Consider the following 20,645-nt stretch of genomic DNA (forward strand, 5'->3'; position numbering starts at 1 on the left):
TTTCTCCCAGAAGTATTCTGAGGTTCTTCTGATAAAGGAAAAGTAAAATTTCTTCCTGCCTCCCTAGTAAAAAAATTCAGAATCAGTTTTAGAACCTTCTAACAATTGTTTTCTGGAAAGTAGATTTAAGGAGCTTATCCTCTAGAGACTTAATCCTATGAGATAATTGTAAGAGGGAGATTGTCATGTCAGATATGAAAGGAGTATTTGCAGGTTTACTAAAGAAGCATTCTATTTTGTTTTTGTGCTTGTTCTTCCCGTCCAAATTCCTTTGCAACATGGGCAAATATTGGTTTTTACATTAAAAAATTTTAAAAAAAATCATCACTCTATTTTTTTGTTTCGGAGAGGTTCCTTTTGAAATAAAGTAGATGGGGCTCTATGAAATGTGCTTCTGTTGCCAGTCTTCAGAGATTAGGTAGTTTGATTAATAATTGATATTAGGTATTCTCTTGCCCCTCTAAAAGTCACAAGTCAGTTAGTAAGGAATTTAAACTATTAAATTAAAATTTTAAGAAAAGTTTTTTCAATATCCATGTATAAAGAAAAACTGAAATTTTGGTCAAAATGATTGCAGTAAATAAAGCAATAATGAGCCAATATCAGCAATTAATTAGAAAGTCAGATTATCAGTTTCTGAGGGTCAGGGAGCAGATGGAATAGCAGAAGAAATCTTTTTTTCCATCCTGTTCTACTTTAGAGAAAAAGAAAAGTAGAGAGAGAAAGAATGGGTAGCCAAACTGGCAAGTGCAGGATGAAAACTCATCTGCCTGGCATGTTCAGTGTTGTTTTCCATACTTTTCTTTCTGTCCAGAGGCAAACATAAGCCAAGAACTTTGTCTTGCCTTTTCTTTCAGTAGATCTGGCATGTTTCCTGGCTTTTAGGTGCTTTCCTAAATGTGAGAATCAGGTGTAAGTTGGATTTTCACGATTTATCACATCAGCATAGACTTCATACACCAAAAAGAATATGATGGGTAGATGTTAAACTATGTTGCTGGTTTTCAAACGATGTTCCTGCAAACCCACAAATTCCATGGAAAGTCCTTGAAAGGCACTCTAAAAGGCAAAAGGGCAGCATAGTGGTTAAGAGGCCAGGCTGCAACTTACTCTTGACCATGATCATTTCAAAAAGAAGCACTGGAGTTTTATTATGTTTTGCATATTCAGAATCCACATAACGTTTCATCTGGGAAAAAAGAAAATTGGAAATACACACACATTTACACATATGCACACACACTGAATTTAATTGGAAATACACACATTCACACATATTTACACACATGTGCATGTACACACACACACACACACAAACACACACACTGAACTTAATATGAAAGCCCTTTAAACAATTTGTATTTTAAACTCAAAAAGGTTTCAATTAGCTGTTGACACAGCACCTGTTAAATACCTGAGATACATGTCTTAGGGAGCACTGTTATCTATTAGCACTGTTTATTCCTTTATGTTTATCCATTTTATTCCTGTGTGGGTCTCTACTGGTTTAGGATATCAGAAATGGAGAGAAAATTTGAGTGATAATGCAGTTATTTTCCACCAGAAAAATTGTACTCCAACTTTGATTACTAAAATCACCTGGGGATTTGGTAAAACTTACAAGTGCAGACCCACCTCCTTCAACCAGCCTCCTCCTCTATGGTCTTCCTTATCTCTCCAGATAAGGATGATACACACTGAAGTTTGGTACCACTAGTCTAGAAGAAAAGAGTTGTTGCTCATCCTCCACTTGATATTGTTGCAAAATCTAATCTCCACCCTTCAGTTTGATTTAGGGAAAGAATATCACACACTGTTAACACTTACAAATAGAAAGAAACATAGAGGACAATATTTGTTGTTAAACCATGAGACAAAGACTATTTGATACAGCATGGGTTAGGCAAATATTAAATCAAAGTTCTACAAGAAAGCAACATATTCCAACTACATTATTGCCTTGTGCTTATTCATTAATGCATTAAACATACATTTAATGATGGAAGACAAAGAAATAAACCAGTTATTACAGAGAAGTAAGTGATAAAAGGGAATACAGAGGGAATATGAGTGATAAACCATCTAAGTTTGCCTCTGTTTTTTAAGAAATCCTTCACAGGGAAGGAACATTTGCATTGAGGTCCACCACTCATATTTACTTTGTAGTTTTGCCAGAATAAAATAATTCAAAGTATTCCTTGTCAGTTTTATCTTAATAACTGTCATAAATGATTGGAAATAAAGCATCAGTTCAGTTCAGTTCAGTCACTCAGTCGTGTCCGACTCTTTGCGACCCCATGAATTGCAGCATGCCAGGCCTCTCTGTCCATCGCCAACTCCCGGAGTCTACCCAAACCCATGTCCATCGAGTCAGTGATGCCATCCAACCATCTCATCCGCTGTCGTCCCCTTCTCCTCCTGCCCCCAATCCTACTCAGCATTAGAATCTTTTCCAATGATTCAACTCTTCGCATGAGGTGGCCAAAGTATTGGAGTTTCAGCTTCAACATCAGTCCTTCCAATGAACACCCAGGATTGATCTCCTTTAGGATGGATTGATTGGATCTCCTTGCAGTCACAAGGGACTCTCAAGAGTCTTCTCCAACACCACAGTCCCAAAGCATCAATTCTGCGGTGCTCAGCTTTCTTCACCGTCCAACTCTCACATCCATACATGGCCACTGGAAAAACCATAGCCTTGACTAGACAGACTTTTGTTGGCAAAGTAATGTCTCTGCTTTTAAACATGCTATCTAGGTTGGCTATAACCTTCTTTCCAAGGAGTAAGCGTCTTTTAATTTCATGGCTGAAATCACCATCAGCAGTGATTTTGGAGCCCCAAAAAATAAAGTCTGACACTGTTTCCACTGTTTCCCCATCTATTTCCCATGAAGTGATGGGACCAGATGCCATGATCTTAGTTTTCTGAATGTTGAGCTTTAAGCCAACTTTTTCACTCTCCTCTTTCACTTTCATCAAGAGGCTCTTGAGTTCTTCTTCACTTTCTGCCATAAGGGTGGTGTCATCTGCATATCTGAGGTTACAGATATTTCTCCCGGCAATCTTGATTCCAGCTTGTGTTTCTTCCAGCCCAGCGTTTCTCATGATGTACTCTGCATATAAGTTAAATAAGCAGGGTGACAATATACAGCCTTGACGGACTCCTTTTCCTATTTGGAACCAGTCTGTTGTTCCATGTCCAGTTCTAACTGTTGCTTCCTGACCTGCATACAGGTTTCTCAAGAGACAGGTCAGATGGTCTGGTATGCCCATCTCTTTCAGAATTTTCCACAGTTTATTGTGATCCACACAGTCAAAGGCTTTGGCATAGTCAATAAAGCAGAAATAGGTGTTTTTCTGGAACTCTCTTGCTTTTTCAATGATCCAGCGGATATTGGCAATTTGATCTCTGGTTCCTCTGCCTTTTCTAAAACCAGCTTAAACATCTGGAAGTTCATGGTTCACGTATTGCTGAAGCCTGGCTTGGAGAATTTTGAGCATTACTTTACTAGCATGTGAGATGAGTGCAATTGTGCGGTAGTTTGAGCATTCTTTGGCATTGCCTTTCTTTGGGATTGGAATGAAAACTGACCTTTTCCAGTCCTGTGGCCACAGCTGAGTTTTCCAAATTTGCTGGCATATTGAGTGCAGCACTTTCACAGTATTTCCCATTTTAATTGTGCTTTTGGAAAAGCCATTAGACTTTGTCAAATGACTCAAAATCTTTGACATCTTGAATTGGAAGCATGTAGATGATTATTTCAAAATCAGTTTTGCTTTTCTATGTTCCATCTCAGAATTGGTCTACACCCCATTGTTGGTCATGTTGTTTGAATACAACCAGGAGCCAAGCCAAGTAGAAAAGTGCTGTAGCATAGAAACTGAGTTTCAAGGTTTTTCTTCATGAGAGAATCTTTAATTACAATACCTGTTGTAATTAAACAGGTTTGTTTCAAACTAGTTCTAGATCTGAAAGATGTTTTGACAACCAGGCACTCATAAGTTAACACAATGCCCTTATCATTAACCCTCTGCCACTCTATCACCCACCCATGCCCTGCGTCTCTCATATACTCATAGGAGCTACAGATCTGGACCAGCATCAGTCCAGACTACAATTACACTCCAATTGAATAGAAGAAGGATTAGGGAGAAAATTTTAGAACCAAGACTAAAGGTTTTCTACTGTCATCTTTCCTCTGGTATAAAGTGTTCCTCTTACTACAACACAGAAAATATAAAATGTGATGGAGCATGTCACTGAATAAAATAAGCTAAGCTAACTCCTACTATAAAAATTAAAACAGAGTGTGTGTGTGCATGTGTGTAAATGTGTGTGAATGTGTATTTCCAATCTTTTTTCCAGATGGAAACTTACGTGGATTCTGAAAATGTAAAACATAATAAAACTCCAGTGCTTCTTTAAAAAATTAAAACATATGTTTCAGAAGAGTGAATAAACCACTGGACTTGAAGTCAAGGGACCAATATTTAGAGCCCTATATAGCTATTTATTATATGTTATGTTAAACAAGTAACTAAGACTCTTCAGCATTGTCTCCTTATCTGTTTCAAGGAAATCTTCAAAAGCATCTGTAAAATTATGCTCAACCATACCTCCTTTGCAGATTTAAAAGTTTATCAAATTAAATAATGTATGTGAAAGTACCTAGGGCTATAGCTAGCACATGTTAGAAGTCTCATAAGTTATTATAAACATTACATTTATTTTTCCAAAGTGTTTTTTATTGTTGGAAGAAAATAAACAATTTTCAAGACTCACATGAGAACTGAGGGTATAACTTTTGGTTCTCTATTATGGAGAAGAATGAGACATAAATGGTTTGTTAACTCAACAAATATTTGTTGAGAGCTTATTATGTGCTAGGAATTAGTCTAAGTACTTAAGATTCATCAGTGCATATAAAAGACAAATACTCTTGCCATCATGGAGCTTATATCTAGTGAGTAGCCAGATGTTGTCCTTTTCGGTCCTCTTTAGAACCTCTAATCAACACAAAACATACATGTGCAAGCACACATGCACACACACAACACACACACACTATACTCTTTGTGACTGTTGTAAAGAAATGTTTCTCTTGCTCTTGCCAAACAATTTAAACACCCATGTACAGAGATGCCATGTAAGACCATACACATTGACTATACGATGTGAGTTGTGGCCTTGTCCAATTTGGTGTCCATAATTTTATATAAAAGGAAGACTCTTCTTTCTAACTAACTTCTGGCCTTAATGATAGCCTCCATCAGGATTCATGCTCTTCAAGGACTAACCAATAAAAATGAAGATTGAAATTTATTTTGTGAATGCCTTAAGCTACCTAAAAAGTTGCCCTTGTACTCAAAGGGAATTTTCTTAGATCTTACAGATAGCTTCTTGGGAATATGATCTAGCCCTAGACTGGCATTGGGACATCTCAGAGTCTGTCCAAAGGGTCCACTGTACCTCAGAGAGGGGACTAGGGGATCACTCGGTTCTTAGCAGCTGAGAAGGGAGTAAGCCAGAATTCAAGATGTATTGGTCATCAGCACATGACTTTTATATAAGAAATCCTCAGCAATGAGAGGAATGAGGAGGCGGTCTCTGAAGAACTCACAAAATATTTCATTAGAGCAAAAGTCACATTTTATTTTTTAAATTTATTTCATTGAAGTATAGTTAATTTACAATGTATTAATTTCTGCTGTACACCAGAGTGATTCAGTTATACATACATACATTCTTTTTCATATTCTCTTCCATTATGGTTTATCTCAGGATACTGAATATAGTTCCATGTGCTATACAGGAGGATCTTGTTCTTTATCCATTCTATATATATATTTGTTTGCATCTGCTAATCCCAAACTCCCTTTCCAACTCCCCCCACCCCTCTCCCCTTGTCAACCACAAGTCTGTTCTCTATGTCTGTAAGTCTGATTCTGTTTCATAGATAAGTTCATTTGTGTAATATTTTACATTAAACATATAAGTTATATCATATGATATGTTTCTTTCAAGAGTCATATTTTAATATCTGTTGAGCTTAGAAATTGTTGACCCAGGGTTAAAGTGACAGTACTGCCTCATTATAGTGTTATAGTTCTGACTTCTTAAATCTTTTCCCATCTGATGCGCCAATCCGCATTAGCAACATAGAAAAGGAAAAGTGGGTACACTAGATTGAAAGGAGAGAAGCTGACCACATTCTTGGTGAACAAGAGGCTTCTAGTGTAAACAGTCAGGAGTGGAGGAGGGGAGAAAAGTTTTCACTTTCAAGTCATGGGTGAACTATTAACTTTAAATCAAGATGGATTTTATGATACCGCTATGGACTGAATGTTGTAGCCCTCCCCAAATTCATATGTTGACATCCTAATTCCCAATGTGATAGTATTTGGAGATGGGCCTTTGGAAGGTAATTAGGTTATAAGGGTGGAGCCTTCATGATGGAATTAGTGCCCCAAGAAGAAGAGACAGGAGACAGCTTGATTCTTACCTCTGCTCTTTGCCATATGAGGATATAAGGAGATAACCTTCTGCAAACCAGGGAGAGTGACTTCACCAAACACCTGATCTGCTGGCATCTTGATCCTGGCCTTCCCAGTTTCCAGAATTGTGAGGATTAAATGTGTGCTGTTTAAAGCTACCCAGTCTATGGTATCTTTATTATAGCAGCTCAAACAGACCAAGACAGTTACTCAATTGAGACTGTGTCTGAAAACAGAAAGTGACTGGAGAACACTCTGGGTTACCCAAGGGTGACTAGTTAGGGAGTGTCTGAATTTTTATTCAGGAGCAAAAATCACTAACCCCACAGAGCAGTTAGGAAGACAGTGGGAGTAAAAATAAAGATTCCTTGAGGATTACATCATATGGATTACACTTTACTCAAATCAAGGTGACAGTGTTTGGATTCACTTACCATCCACAGTGGCAAGGTCTGTATCAGCTCTGGAAGGAGAAGAACATGCCCCGTTTTTCCAAGTCTAACAGGGAAATTACACCCCATCCCTTTTTCTGCAGAGTTTTGGAAGGGCTTTTAATGCTGGTGAAATTTTCCATGAAGTATTTGAGAACTTTAGATAAGCATGAGGAAGATTGATGAATGAAGCATAGTAGCTAGCTAATAGGACTCAAAGTTTCCATGAGTCATTGACCATATGCTGAAACACCTTCTGGGGTGCTCTATTGCTATCTTGGCTTTAGGCATACACCTCCTTTCATTGAGATCCAAGGTTTTGGGGTAAATCATATTACTGATAAATCCAGAATGCTTCCTAAGCTGAGCCAAACTACGTAAGAGTTTGACATATTGGTACTATTGTTTCTTTAGCATTAAGAACTTTTCTGTGCCATCCATATAATGTGACTACAAGGGCCAAAAGATAAGATTTTTTACGTGACAGATTATCTTTTTTTTTTTTGAATAAATATAGTGCTGATTTTATTTATTTATTTATTTAAAATAAATTTATTTATTTTAGTTGGGGGCTAATTACTTTACAACACTGCAGTAGTTTTTGCCATACATTGACATGAATCAGCCATGGGTTTACACGTGTTCTCTTTCCTGGACCCCCCTCCCACCTCCCTCCCCATCCCATCCCTCTGGGTCATCCCATTGCCCCAGCCCTGAGCATTTGTCTCATGCATCGAACATGGAATGGTGTTCTGTTTCACATATGATAATATACATGTTTCAATGCTATTCTCCCAGAACGTCCCACCCTCACCTTCTCCCTCAGAGTCCATAAGACTCTTCTATGCATCTGTGTCTCTTATTCTGTCTCGCATATAGGGTTATTGTTACCATTTTTCAAATTCCATATATATGCATTAGTATACTGTATTGGTGTTTTTCTTTCTGGCTTACTTCACTCTGTATAATGGGCTCCAGTTTCATCCATCTCAATAGAACCGATTCAAATGTTTTTTTTAATGGCTGAGTAATATTCCATTGTGTATATGTACCACAGCTTCCTTATCCATTCGTCTGCTGATGGACATCTAGGTTGCTTCCATGTCCTGACTATTGTAAACAGTGCTGCGATGAACACTGGGGTACACGTGTCTCTTTCAATTCTGGTTTCCTCGGTGTGTATGCCCAGCAGTGGGATTGCTGGATCATATGGCAGTTCTATTCCCAGTTTTTTAAGGAATCTCCACACTGTTCTCCATAGTGATCTTTTTTATCTCATGTTGAAACTTGACATTTCCATGACAAGGAATAGTCATTTGTTCCATGGTTAGAGACAAGGTTTACTTGATATGTCACCATGTTGACACAAAGACACTCTAAATTGTAAATATCAGAACATTTACTAAGAATAGACCTGGGAATAATTGTGAGATAATCAAAAGTGCTGTAGGTGACAGAAAGAGAAATATTGGCCTGAGGAAAACTGAGCAAAACTTCCTCTTCCTCTCACTTTGGCTTTGAACTCCATCTGTGTCTGAGGAGAATCGTGAGGGTGAAGCTTGCAGACGCTTTCATCATTTTTGGTCACTGAATTACAAAGTATATACTTTGGCAACCAAAGATATCATGTTGTGAAGTTTAGATTCTTTGGCATCATAAAGATGGTAGACTTCTTTATTCAGTCTAACACCCTTTGAAATATTTCCCAAGCATCTAACTTTTAAACTGCTAGACTCTGCTATCACTATCTTCTCACACTTTAAAGTCTTGTCAAAACTGGACTTCAGGGATTTCAAGTCAGTGAAATGATTTCTGGCATAAATGGCCAGATGTGAATGATTGGTGAAAGTTTGATTTTAGTCAGTCTCTGAAATCCAAAGTGTTGACTTTCCTCTGACCAGTTCTTTTTATTGCAACATGGCATTGTTTTCTTTGAATCACTCTGAATCCTTTTTTTGTATAATGAAAAATACTGTTATTCTTAATTACTATTATAGTACAATTCATATACTATTAATACATGATAAAAATAACTAATTCTTAATTACTATACTCGGAGAAGGCAATGGCATCCCATTCCAGTACTCTTGCCTGGAAAATCCCATGGATGGAGGAGCCTGGTAGGCTGCAGTCCATGGGGTCGCTAGGAGTTGGAGACGACTGAGCTACTTCACTTTCACTTTTCACTTTCCACTTTCATGCATTGGAGAAGGAAATGGCAACCCACTCCAGTGTTCTTGCCTGGAGAATCCCAGGGACTGCGGAGCCTGGTGGGCTGCCATCTATGGGGTTGCGCAAAGTCAGACACAACTGAAGCACTTGGCAGCAGTAGCAGCAATTACTATACTCCTGGGAGATCTTACACAAGCAGAATGCTTTTCAGCTACAAAAGGGTGAATATTGTCTTAAGAATTGCTTTTATATTATTCTATTTTTCAAAATCATAATATTACTATTAAAGGTCTTTTTAATGAAAAATATTATTTTTGGAGGATTGACTCAGAGTTATTTATTTCCAAGTGTATGAAAGAGAGCAAAGTCTTAGTACAAATGAATTAAATATTTTAAAAATTGCTGGTTTGATAAAGATGTTTATTTCCAGCAGAATGTGCACAGAATCTCTCAGGTAGATAAACCAGCAAATGGTGCATATGGTTGATGGATAAGAAATGATAACACATCTTCCTCTTATGAGTCAGATTTTCTCCTTGAGAGCCAAGATGTGGTAGGGACAGTCCCTGGCAATGCCATTGTCATGATCCCCAAAACTTACTACAGATACAGCCTTTGAGCAGCCAAGATAAGGAAAAGGAATACTAGAAACAACTAATAAAGGATACACATATCAATCTAAAATCATTAAGTTTCTCATGTCATTCCTTCTCTGAGCAACAGCTTTTCCCCATGATTTCAAGCTGCCCTGCATCCTTCTAATGTCCTGTACCACCACTCTCTTTCCTTATTGGCCAGTATTCAGAAATGACCTATCCCAGACACACACTTAATGGAAATTTGTGTTCCCATGTTGGAGATGATCCAGCACAGAAGTTCCTGAAAACTCTCAACTATCCAATCCTTATAGTCATATTCTAGAAATAATGGAAGAAAGCCACTTATATACCAGTATTTTAAAACTGAGTGCTTTGAGATTTTAAAATACCCACATTTCCGGCTTCTGTTTAATACATTTATGGTTTGTTGATAATGGGCTTGTGTTTCCATCTTGCAACAATAATCAGGAAGGAAATGTAGCCTGCATCATTTAAGCTGAGCTCTCCTGTTTTTTTGGTAGTCAGTGGCTCTCAGTCTAGGGTATTTTGTTCTTGGGGGTATCTGGCAATGTCTGAGACTTTTTAGACTGTCACAGCTCAGGGTAGGGTATGCTACTGGCACTAGTGAGTGGATGATAAAGATACCATTAATCATCCTGCAATGTACAGGGCAGCCTCCAAGAACATAGAATTACCAGCTCCAAATATCAAGGATATTGCGTTTGAGAAACACTGCCATAGTCCCTATTTGGTCCACTTCACGTAGGTTACCTGCCCACCACTCTTGTAGACATTTGGCTTTATAATCTTTGATAAGTGAAATCATATAGCATATATATGTTATATATATTATATATAATGTTCTATATGTATATAGAACATTAACAATCAGAAAAGACCTTCAGGATCTTCCCATCAAATCCCCCATTATTTGTATAATATCTGAAATACAGGGAAGTGAGATTCAGTCAACCTTGAGATAGACTAAAGTCCAATCAAAGTAATTTACTTAATTTGAGGTTTTTATGCTTTATTTTTATTTCATTTTTTATTGAAGGCTAGTTGATTTACAATGTTATGTTAGTCTCATGACACAGTGTGACTAACAGTGATTCAATGCTATATATATATATATATATACATGATTCAGTTACCTATATATGTATATGTGTGTGTATGTATTTATATATCTGTGTGTGTATGTTTGTATATATATATATATATGTATGTGTTTGTGTGTATGTGTGTGTGTATACTTTTGGAATCTTTTCTCTTATAGGTTATTACAAAATACTGAGTATACTTCCCTGTGCTATATAGTAGGTCATTGTTGGTAACCTATTTTATATGTAGTAGTGTATATATGTTAATCCCAACTTCCTAATTTATTTCTCCCTTCTCCTCTTCTCTTTGGCAACTATAAGTTTGTTTTCTATGTCTGTTAATCTCTTTCTATGTTTTAAATAAATTCATTTGTATCTTTTTTTTCTTTCAATTCCACATATAAGTGGTATCATATATTTGTCTTTCTCTGTCTGACTTACTTCATTTAGTATGAAAATCTCTAGGTCCATCCATGTTGCTGTAGATGGCATTATTTCATTGTTTTTTTATGGCTGAGTAATATTCCATTATATATATATACCAGATTTTCTTTATTCATTCATCTGTTGATGGACATTTAGGTTGCTTCCATATTTTGGCTACTGTAAATAGAGCTGCTATAAACACTGGAGCGCGTGTATCTTTTCGAGTTATAGTTCATGCCCAGGAGTGGAGTTTCAGGATCATATGGTAATTCAATTTTTAGTTTTTTGAGGAACCTCAGCATATTGTTGTCCTTAGTGGCTGTACCAATTTAAATGCCCACCAATAGTACAGGATGATTTCTTTTTCTCCACATCTTCTCCAGAATTTATTTTTTGTAGAATTTTTGTTGATGGCCATTCTGACTGGAGTAAGGTGATACCTCATTGTAGTTTTGATTTGCATTTCTCTTTTAGCAATGTTGAACATTTTTTCATGTGCCTGTTGGCCATCTGTGTATCTTCTTTGGAAAAACAATACTGTTGCTAATTGGATTACTAATTATTAAGTCACATGAGACAGATACTTGGAGGCAGGGCAGGGGAGAGTCTTTCTTACTCTGGTCATCATCTTGCCCATCACTCTCATGTGAAAGAACAGTTGAGCAGGCCCAGCTGACAAATTGCCAAATTTCTAATCTTGGCTCTCCCTAGGAATTCATTACTGTTCAGAATATTTTAATATGTTAACTATATTCCATGTACTTTTTCTTTGCTTGAAATTCATATATTATTATTTCTTGTTAGTGGAAAAAAACAAATAATCAAGTCACAAATGCACACATATTCTATACAAATAAACACACAGAGATCTAACAAACTAAGTTTAATCATGGCTGAACTTTAAATTTTTTCTAAACAAAAGAATATTCTTTGGAGAAATTAAAAAAAGAAGAGGAGACTAATTCATGCTCAGTTCTTATCAGTGACCATCTTATTGTCTAGCAGTTGCCTTGATAAATTTTGCAACTTGTGCTGGTTGCAAAATGGAGGACAGTTTTCTTGTCAGACATTTATACTGAGAGGCAAGATAGTTTTAATCTTCTAAAAACTTTATATGCATTTGGATAAACAGAGCAGTCCTAAAATGCATATTCAGTGTTTTCTTCCAGTAGTTGTGTTTTATTGAATGTATGATGCTTTTCTGGAGATAATGATAACTTCCTGGAGTAAGAATCCAGAGTTTAGTTTAATTTAGCTTTGAGGAGGACAACTAACAAGTAGAGAAAATTAAGAGTGGTCTATGACACAGTTCTCATTGCATGTTAAATCACTCTTAAGGCTTCATCAAATCATCTTTGATGAGCTACTGTCAGAAGGCAGATATAAGCCACTGGAATCAGAGGGCTCTGTGGATGTCTTCACAGTTGTCAGTTGTGTTCATGACACTCTGCTTGATAAAACCACCTTATTGATAATATAATTCCCTCATCCCACTCTTTTCCATAATCGGGTAATAAATTAGTTATTAACAGAACCAGCAAAAAAGAATCATGAATGAATACACAGCAAAATAGTATAATTCACTGCGTCTTAACCTCAGTCTCTCAGTATGTTTGGTTGGAATATGGACTTTGGAGTATGAAAAAAGTGAGTTAAAAAATCTCTCTTTCTTACACTTATTTTGAACAAGGTTTTTAACGTATTTGAGGCTTAATTTCTCCATCTATAAACACCTCCATTTTACTGTGAGATTCAAATAGAACACTATAGGAAAAGCATGTAGTTCAGTTCCTGGTGCAACACAGATATTCAATAAATTCTAGCCATTTTATTGTTATTGTTTAGTGGGATAACAAGTACAAAAAGATGGCAAGTAATTCTGAAAATTGTTAATCCTTTTTGCTTTCAAGAGACTCTAAGCATCTTAATTTATGCCTTTTAGAACCATTTTATCTGTTAGCAATAATAGGCACTGACAAAAGACAAACTGAAAATTTATTTCTGGCTTTCCTCCTGAGGCCACCCCATTACCAGGCGCTGCAGCTAACCCTTGGGTACTGTGGTCATCACAAATTAAGGTTCTTGTGACAGTGGTAATGTTGCTTTGAAAGCTCCTACCCTTCATTAGTAGGATTTTACTTTAGTTTCTTCCTGGTTTTTTTCTTCTGAAGTTTTTCCTGGACCTCCTGACCCAGGTCACATTTAGGGTATCAGTGTTACCCCAAGTGAGTTACACTGAGATACTACCAATGGTGTAAGGCAAGGATCCTTGGATTTTTGGTGAACAGCCTTTATTGAATTCATTTGTATAGAATAGATTATAATTGTTTAAAATTATTTGCTTATTTAATGTTCAAAATGTTTGAGAACTCTCTACATATTCATATGTTTTACCATATTTGAGTATTTATAACAAATAAAGATGTATGTCATCTATTATTTAATGTTTTAAATCTTGATTCTTTTAAAAATAATTAATAAACAAATCCTATATATGATCACCTATATATGTGGTGTTGGAGAAGACTCTTGAGAGTCCCTTGGACTGCAAGGAGATCCAATCAATCCATCCTAAAAGAGATCAATCCTGGGTGTTCATTGGAAGGTCTGGTGTTGAAGCTGAAACTCCAATACTTTGGCCACCTCATGCGAAGGGTTGACTCATTGGAAAAGACCCTAATGCTGGGTAGGATTGGGGGCAGAAGGAGAAGGGGACAACAGAGGATAAGATGGTTGGATGGCATCACCGACTCGATGGACATGGGTTTGGGTAGACTCCGGGAGTTGATGATGGACAGAGAGGCCTGGCGTGCTGCAATTCATGGGGTCGCAAAGGGTCAGACACGACTGAGCGACTGAACTGAACTGATATATGATCAATTTCTTAAAGAAGTCCATAATCTAGTAATCTCTTTAAACTTTATTTTCTTCCTACTTAAAACAAGGAAATGGACGGACTTCCTTGGCAGTCCAGTGATTAATTACAACTCCACACTCGCAATGCAAGGGGTACAGGTCCGATCCCTGGTTGGGGAACTAGGATCCCCCATGCACACAGTATGGCAAATAAATAAATAAGTTATCAAAGAAAAGGAAATTGAAGCCAATTTCTCTAAGATCTTTTCTGATTTCAAGACTATGTAGTACAGTTACATGTTAAAGCTGTTATATAATAAAGCAGTCAGATTAGAACCTGTCCCATAGGAAGTACTTAATAAATATTTGTTGAATGTTGAATGACTAATATAGGTAGCTTAAGATAGGAAGTATCTCCTAAAAACTAACTTGGATTGATGATCAAAACAAGTGAACAGTTATTATTAAGTCCCTTTATCACTGCTCATAAAGATTAAGGTTTTTTGTTTAAATATTTTTAATAATAAATTATTAACTTAGTAAAGACTTAGATCCTTTACAGAATATAAATCTATTTTTTAAAAAACCAGTGGAGTAAATGGGTATGACTTTGTGAGAAATGCAAAGTGAAAATTCAGATTTCCTATTATGTATTAAAGATATGACAAGTGCTTATTTCAACTTTTTTCCCAAAACAATAGTCAACAAGAGAAAATAGATTTGCAAAAAGAAAACAGAAACCCGTAAGGACAAACAGAATAAAATGAGAGAACCACATATGAAAGATGTCAACACAATTTTGAAAGCTCAAAGACAGAAGGATGACTGAAGCAACATGAACATCAGGTGCTATGGAGAGGGAGCCTTAGCAAAAGAGTGGAAAACCAACAAGCTCATGTGTGCCACAGAAGTATCGGAGCTCAGACATCAACCCCTTAAGTGCCTTGGAAGAATAGGAGTGCAGGTAAGACTATAAATAGAGAAATTAGTTTGAAAAAGATATAAGGAGTAGTTAGACACCTAAACCAGGATGGCTTCTTGGATCTGCAACCTGTGCGCTTGCACAGGTTCCCACATTGCACAGGATTAAGAAACAGCTTAATCTTCTGTTGCCATCTTGAACTTCTTAATAATTTTTGAACAGTTGACCCCACGTTTTCATTTTGCATTCAGCCCTGCAAATTAAGTAACAGTACAGTCTAAATCTCCTTTCCTAATCTCTCACAGCCGAGCACATCTCCCTCCTCCACTCCAGCAGAAGACTGAACCAGAGATTCTGTTTGGGAACATGGAGCACAGCCAAAACCAGGAGACCAAGTAAATGTTATAGAAAACAGTGAGATTACCAGCTCGTTTCCTCCACCAGGCACAGAAAATGCAGCAGCCAAGGTTAAACTCCAAAGCAGAAGTTTGCTAGATTCTTCGCTGAGGAAACTGAGAGAACAGTTTGAAATTTCTCACTTAAATAAACAGCTCTTGTTGGATCACCTGGTAAGTCCTGACCATAGATACAGAGCTTCTAATCAACCCTTTAGTGCCTCAGATATAAATAGGAGAGCTGAGGATCACCAGAGATTCAAGGAAAGCCTCTAAACTCAAGAATACTGGAGTGGGTAGACTATCCCTTCTCCAGCGGATTTTCCCAACCCAGGAATCAAACCAGGGTCTCCTGCATTGCAGCTGGATTCTTTACCAACTGAGCTATCAGGGAAGCCCCTATCAGAAACACAAGAATTAAAGGTAACAAAAAGTAAGAGAGAACTCTGAGGAATCACAACACTAATACACCAAAAGAGAAAATTATATTATAGAATATTGGTACTATCTTTAGAGAGATACAAGAAGTTATTATGGTAATAAGAAAAGAGTACTAATTGTGTGTGTGTTTTTTTTAAGAGTGCTCAGAAAATAAAAAGGAACTGTTGAAATTAAATATATACAGGATAAATAAAAATTCATCAAAACTTACGGAAGATACTGGACTATTTGTTCAACCAAAAAGTCAACCAAATAAAAGGGATGGGAAAGGAGACATAAAATATAAGTAAATGAGAGGATCTGTGCAGAAGGTTCAACATCTAAATGATAGAAAAAGAAAATAAACAGAAATAAAGAAGAAAAGAAGTAATAGTCATACTAAAAAATTCCAAAGTCAAAAGCCATAAATTCTCAGATTGAAAATGTCCATTCAGTCAGCGTATCATTTAAAAATTTCAGAATACAATAGCTAAAGATAAAAGGCTAAATATATCCAAAGAGGAGAAAATTGAAACATGTCACAAAATATTAAGAATCAGTTGGACACTGGATTTCTCAAAAGTAAAATTGAAAGATAGAATATAATGATTAAATGCTTTTGAATTCTAAGGGAAAGCGGTTTTTAGCCTCAAATGCTCATGGAGTCAAACTATCAACCTAATTTAGGGGTATAAAAACTACATTTTTTCAGATATGCAGATTCTTAAGAAGCGTTGTTCTTATGCACCATTTATTAGTAGCCCACTGGAAAATTTACTAAACAAAATGAGATAATAAATCAAAGAGGAAATATTCTATTCAAGGAACAAAATATATAATTTGAGACAATGAAGTAAAATCCAAAACACAAAACAATAAGGTAAAATCCTTCAACTTTGACTGTGACCTGGGATACAAGAGCAAAAGGATCAAACTGAAGCAAGAATATGGATATATTTCAAGGAAAAATAATAAAATGTTAAAAAAGAGATTACCTGATGTTTGGGAATATATTACATGAAGTATTGCATTTCTGAAGAGAATTTATGAATAACAAGTGCTTAGATAACAGAGAAAATGAAAGAGCAAGTCAGTAACTCCAGGAAAAACAAAAAGTAGTGTACCTAGAAATAGATTCATTGTACTTTACATGGTTCAGCCATAAATAACATTCACAGAGCCATAACCATATTAGCACAGACTATTTATTTATGTAAATTGTAATGTAAATGCATTAGGAGTGTAATAGGAATTTATGTGTTCTTTTCAAGGTGGTGGGCGTGGTGGAGGGACTGGTCAACGTCAATAGGTAATATCTGAAATAAAATTTAAAAATTAAAACCCTACTTAGAAATATGCTAAGGGATTAAAAGTGAAAATGAAGTCGCTCAGTCATGTTTGACGCTTTGCGACCCCAAGGACTGTAGCCTACCAGGCTCCTCCGTCCATGGGGTTTTCCAAGCAAGAATACTGGAGCAGATTGCCATTTCCTTCTCCAGGAGATCTTCCTGACGCAGGGATTGAACCCGGGTTTTCCTCATTTGTAGGCAGACGCTTTACCGTCTGAGCCACCAGGGAAGTCCACTAAGCAATTAAGAAAATGCTAAAAGATTAATGGTCACCTGCTAGAGACAAGAATCAGGGTGAAGAGGAGTTAAAAGTACTATTTTTGTTATGAACCTTTGTAAAGTCACGGACATTTCAGGCTATGCTCATGTATTTTCTCATTCAAAAAAATAAATGAAAAGCGTAAATCTGATTCACGAATACTTGCAAAATACTATTATAATTCTTAGTTAATCCCTAGCTAGTAGTAATGACTGAAATAATGGCAACCTCGAGAGACACAAATAGATTATTCTAGTTGGCAGCATAAGCAAAAACACTATGACTAAATGAATTCATCATTAATTATTTCATTTCATAAATAAATCTTTAGCACAACTACTTATAAAGCATTTGACATTGTAGAACATCAGCATATTCTCAGAATGGGGATAGCTTGAACATTTTAGGATACCAAAGTGACAGGTGGATCTAAACTAGTGAAGGAAGATTTCCTCCTGGCTCCAGAATTATAATCCAAATCTCAGAATTCCTTGAGAAAGGAAGTAGACACAAGAGGAGCAAATGTGTTAATGGAGCATAAAAAATGGTTTTAGTAATGACTGGGAACAATGACAAGAGAAAAGGAAATTCAAAACGTGACCAAAGTGAGAAACAAAAGGGAAGGGAAACCAGGAGAATTATAAATGACAGGTGCCCTAATCAGATCACCTTAAACTAGTAAATTCAGACTGATTTGTAAGGGAAAATAAACACACCAAGTACTCCAGGAAAGTATGCTGTTGGACCATTCAGACAGCAGCCTCTGGAGAGGTGTTAAGTTTGCCTTGTGATGCAAGTCTAATAGAGTACCGCCCTGGCAGGGAAGGCTCTTATCCCCACCTCAACTTCAAGCAGAGCCCCTCTCAATTTGCACACTAGGTTTCTAGATATGAGTTCTGCTTGAACAAATTGTTGCAAGGCTGGAAATGAAGTTTGAAAAGTACTCACCTACCCAAATCTTTTATTTTACAAATATAGAAATAAGGGTCTTGTAAGTAGTCAGTTACCCAAGGTAAAAAAAAAAATTCTGTTGGAAGAATTAGAACCAGGAGCTGGCTTCCTAAAAGCTAATTAATTTGCTTTCTCCTACACCAATGATCCTAGCAAAGTTTCCTTTCTGTTAAAGTAAATGTATTTTATTAAGTGATATGTTAATTACTACTTTGTCTAACAAGTCTTAAGAAAATATATAATGCATAACATAATTAAGATACCTATGAACCCCTACAAATGAACACCCCAAATTGAACTCTATTCAAATATTATGCAACATCTAATTTGGGTTTTAACTTTTATTTTTTTGGTATGTCATTCCATTTTATCTGTCTACTCTGTGAGCTGCTCTGTTAGATAAGATAGTTAATTACTTGGTTGCAAGTGCTACAGCTTGATGATTCATACAAGTAAAGCATTGTCTGTTTCATACTTATCGTACCATGAGGCTTGCAGGCTCATAGTTCCCCAATGAGGGATGGAACCTGTGCTCCCTACAGTGGAAGCATGGAATTCTAACCACTCTACCACCAGGGAAGACCTCAGGCTGCTTCTATTCCTTCTTTCTCCTTCTCTTCTCCCTTCTCTCCTCCAAACTACTGCCTTTGCTCCCAGCTGCTCTCTGATTAACGTATTCTGGTCTTCCTTTCATGGACAGAACAACATGACAAAAGGATGTAAGATCATTTCCTGCTCACTTTCTCTGCAAAAATGTCTGTGATTCTTTAAACTAGAAATGTTTTACTCTTTTTCAAAATTTTATTTCATTTTTAATTGGAGGATAATTATAATATTGTAATGGTTTCTGTCATACATCAACATGAAATGCTTTACTCTTAACAACCATAATTATGTCACCCCCTGCAGCTAACTTTAAGCTCACAATTTTGACTAGCTAAGCAAATAAGTTAATTTGCATAATGGAGTTAAAATAATCCAAATAACTAATTGTTATTCTGTCAAAGATCTTTGGTAGAAATATCACTTCTATTACTTCCCTCCCCCATTCTTAATACTTTAAAAAGACAGTTAAAACATAACAGGCCATTTTAAAAAGCCACCTTTTACATAGGATCCTCTTTACAAAAGAGTTGTCATGTGTTTAAATGGAGGTACTAAGTAATTATATTGATTGTAGCATGAGAACGGGGTAAAGAATTTGACAAAATGATGAGCATTCTATATTAAAGTTTTTCATGCTATTGCAAACAAGTTATATGGTATCAAGTGAAGAAGCAACATCAGAACCACCTAAAAGTCATTAGGTACCTTGAGCTTGTGCTGATTAGATTTGTTCTTGTGTTCTACCTTGGAAAAGACATTAAATCACAAATCTACTTGGAGATAGGCTGGTATACTTCTAGGAGTTTATAGCTGAACTGATAACCTGATTAAAGCAGTTGAAAGGATGACCAATAAATCTGTGGTCTGTACCCTGATTATGCTTAAAAGTGGTGATAATGAATTCCACTATGTCTTAACTCAGAAGGACATGGGCAGGGTTTTAACAAAGTAGTATCTTCCAAATACTGAGTTTTTTCCAAAGAAAGTTACAATATTAATAAGTGATAATTAAGTTGTATTCAGCAATATGTGGGACAGTATTCCCTGAATTTGTATTCAACTTCTATTAAGAGCATAAATTTTTCAAGGCTTGTTTGGTGACCTGGAAAAAATTAAAAAATTATTTCTCTTAAACAGTGAAAATACTGGCAGCTGTCACTAATGTGTTTAGAAACATCAATAAACTAATAAATTTAATAGCACAGCCTGTGTTTGAGGAAAAGAACTTTTGTTATAAGCTGTGAACTTTGCACTGATTAAGATTCAGGTTTATTCTGTTCATTAACATCACAGAAGCATCCCTCTTCTTGTTATTTCTAAATTACCTACTGTGCAACTGTGCTTGGAGCTTTCTGGTCCTTTTTAAACTAATTTATTTTCTGCCTGTCAGTTAGGGTTCAATCAGAGAAGCAAAACCACTAGGGATTTATTGCCAGGACTAGATCTTCCACAACTGTGGCAACTGATTAAGCCGTCTCTGTAAGGCAGTTGTCCTTGCTTCTGATACCAGAGCTTGAGGTCTACAGGGCTGCCTTAACAAAGTAGCACAAAGTGGGTGGCTTAAAATTAAAATGTTATCAGCCCATGGTTCTAGAGGCTAGAAGTCTGAAATCAAGCTGTTGGCATGTTTGATTCCTTTTCAGAGGTTTCTGGGAGTTGGT

At 36.4% G+C, this 20,645-nt stretch overlaps 1 long non-coding RNA gene across 8 annotated transcripts in view; it reads left to right on the forward strand.

Moving 5' to 3' along the window:
• LOC145512531 (uncharacterized) overlaps window positions 1-20,645 on the forward strand; it is a 1,082,988-nt gene that overhangs the window by 836,447 nt on the left and 225,896 nt on the right. For 3 of the 8 annotated variants that reach the window (XR_014058625.1, XR_014058635.1, XR_014058649.1), the window contains 2 exons: window positions 14,784-15,046; window positions 15,310-16,203. The exons of the other annotated variants lie outside the window; for them this stretch is intronic. This is a non-coding gene — a long non-coding RNA (uncharacterized LOC145512531). Of the gene's footprint in view, window positions 1-14,783; window positions 15,047-15,309; window positions 16,204-20,645 lie in introns of those variants that run through there. 8 annotated transcript variants of the gene reach the window in all.

This window comes from Giraffa tippelskirchi, chromosome 1, assembly GCF_054371585.1.
Source record: "Giraffa tippelskirchi isolate mGirTip1 chromosome 1, T2T-mGirTip1v1.2.pri, whole genome shotgun sequence".
Lineage (NCBI taxonomy): Eukaryota > Metazoa > Chordata > Mammalia > Artiodactyla > Giraffidae > Giraffa > Giraffa tippelskirchi.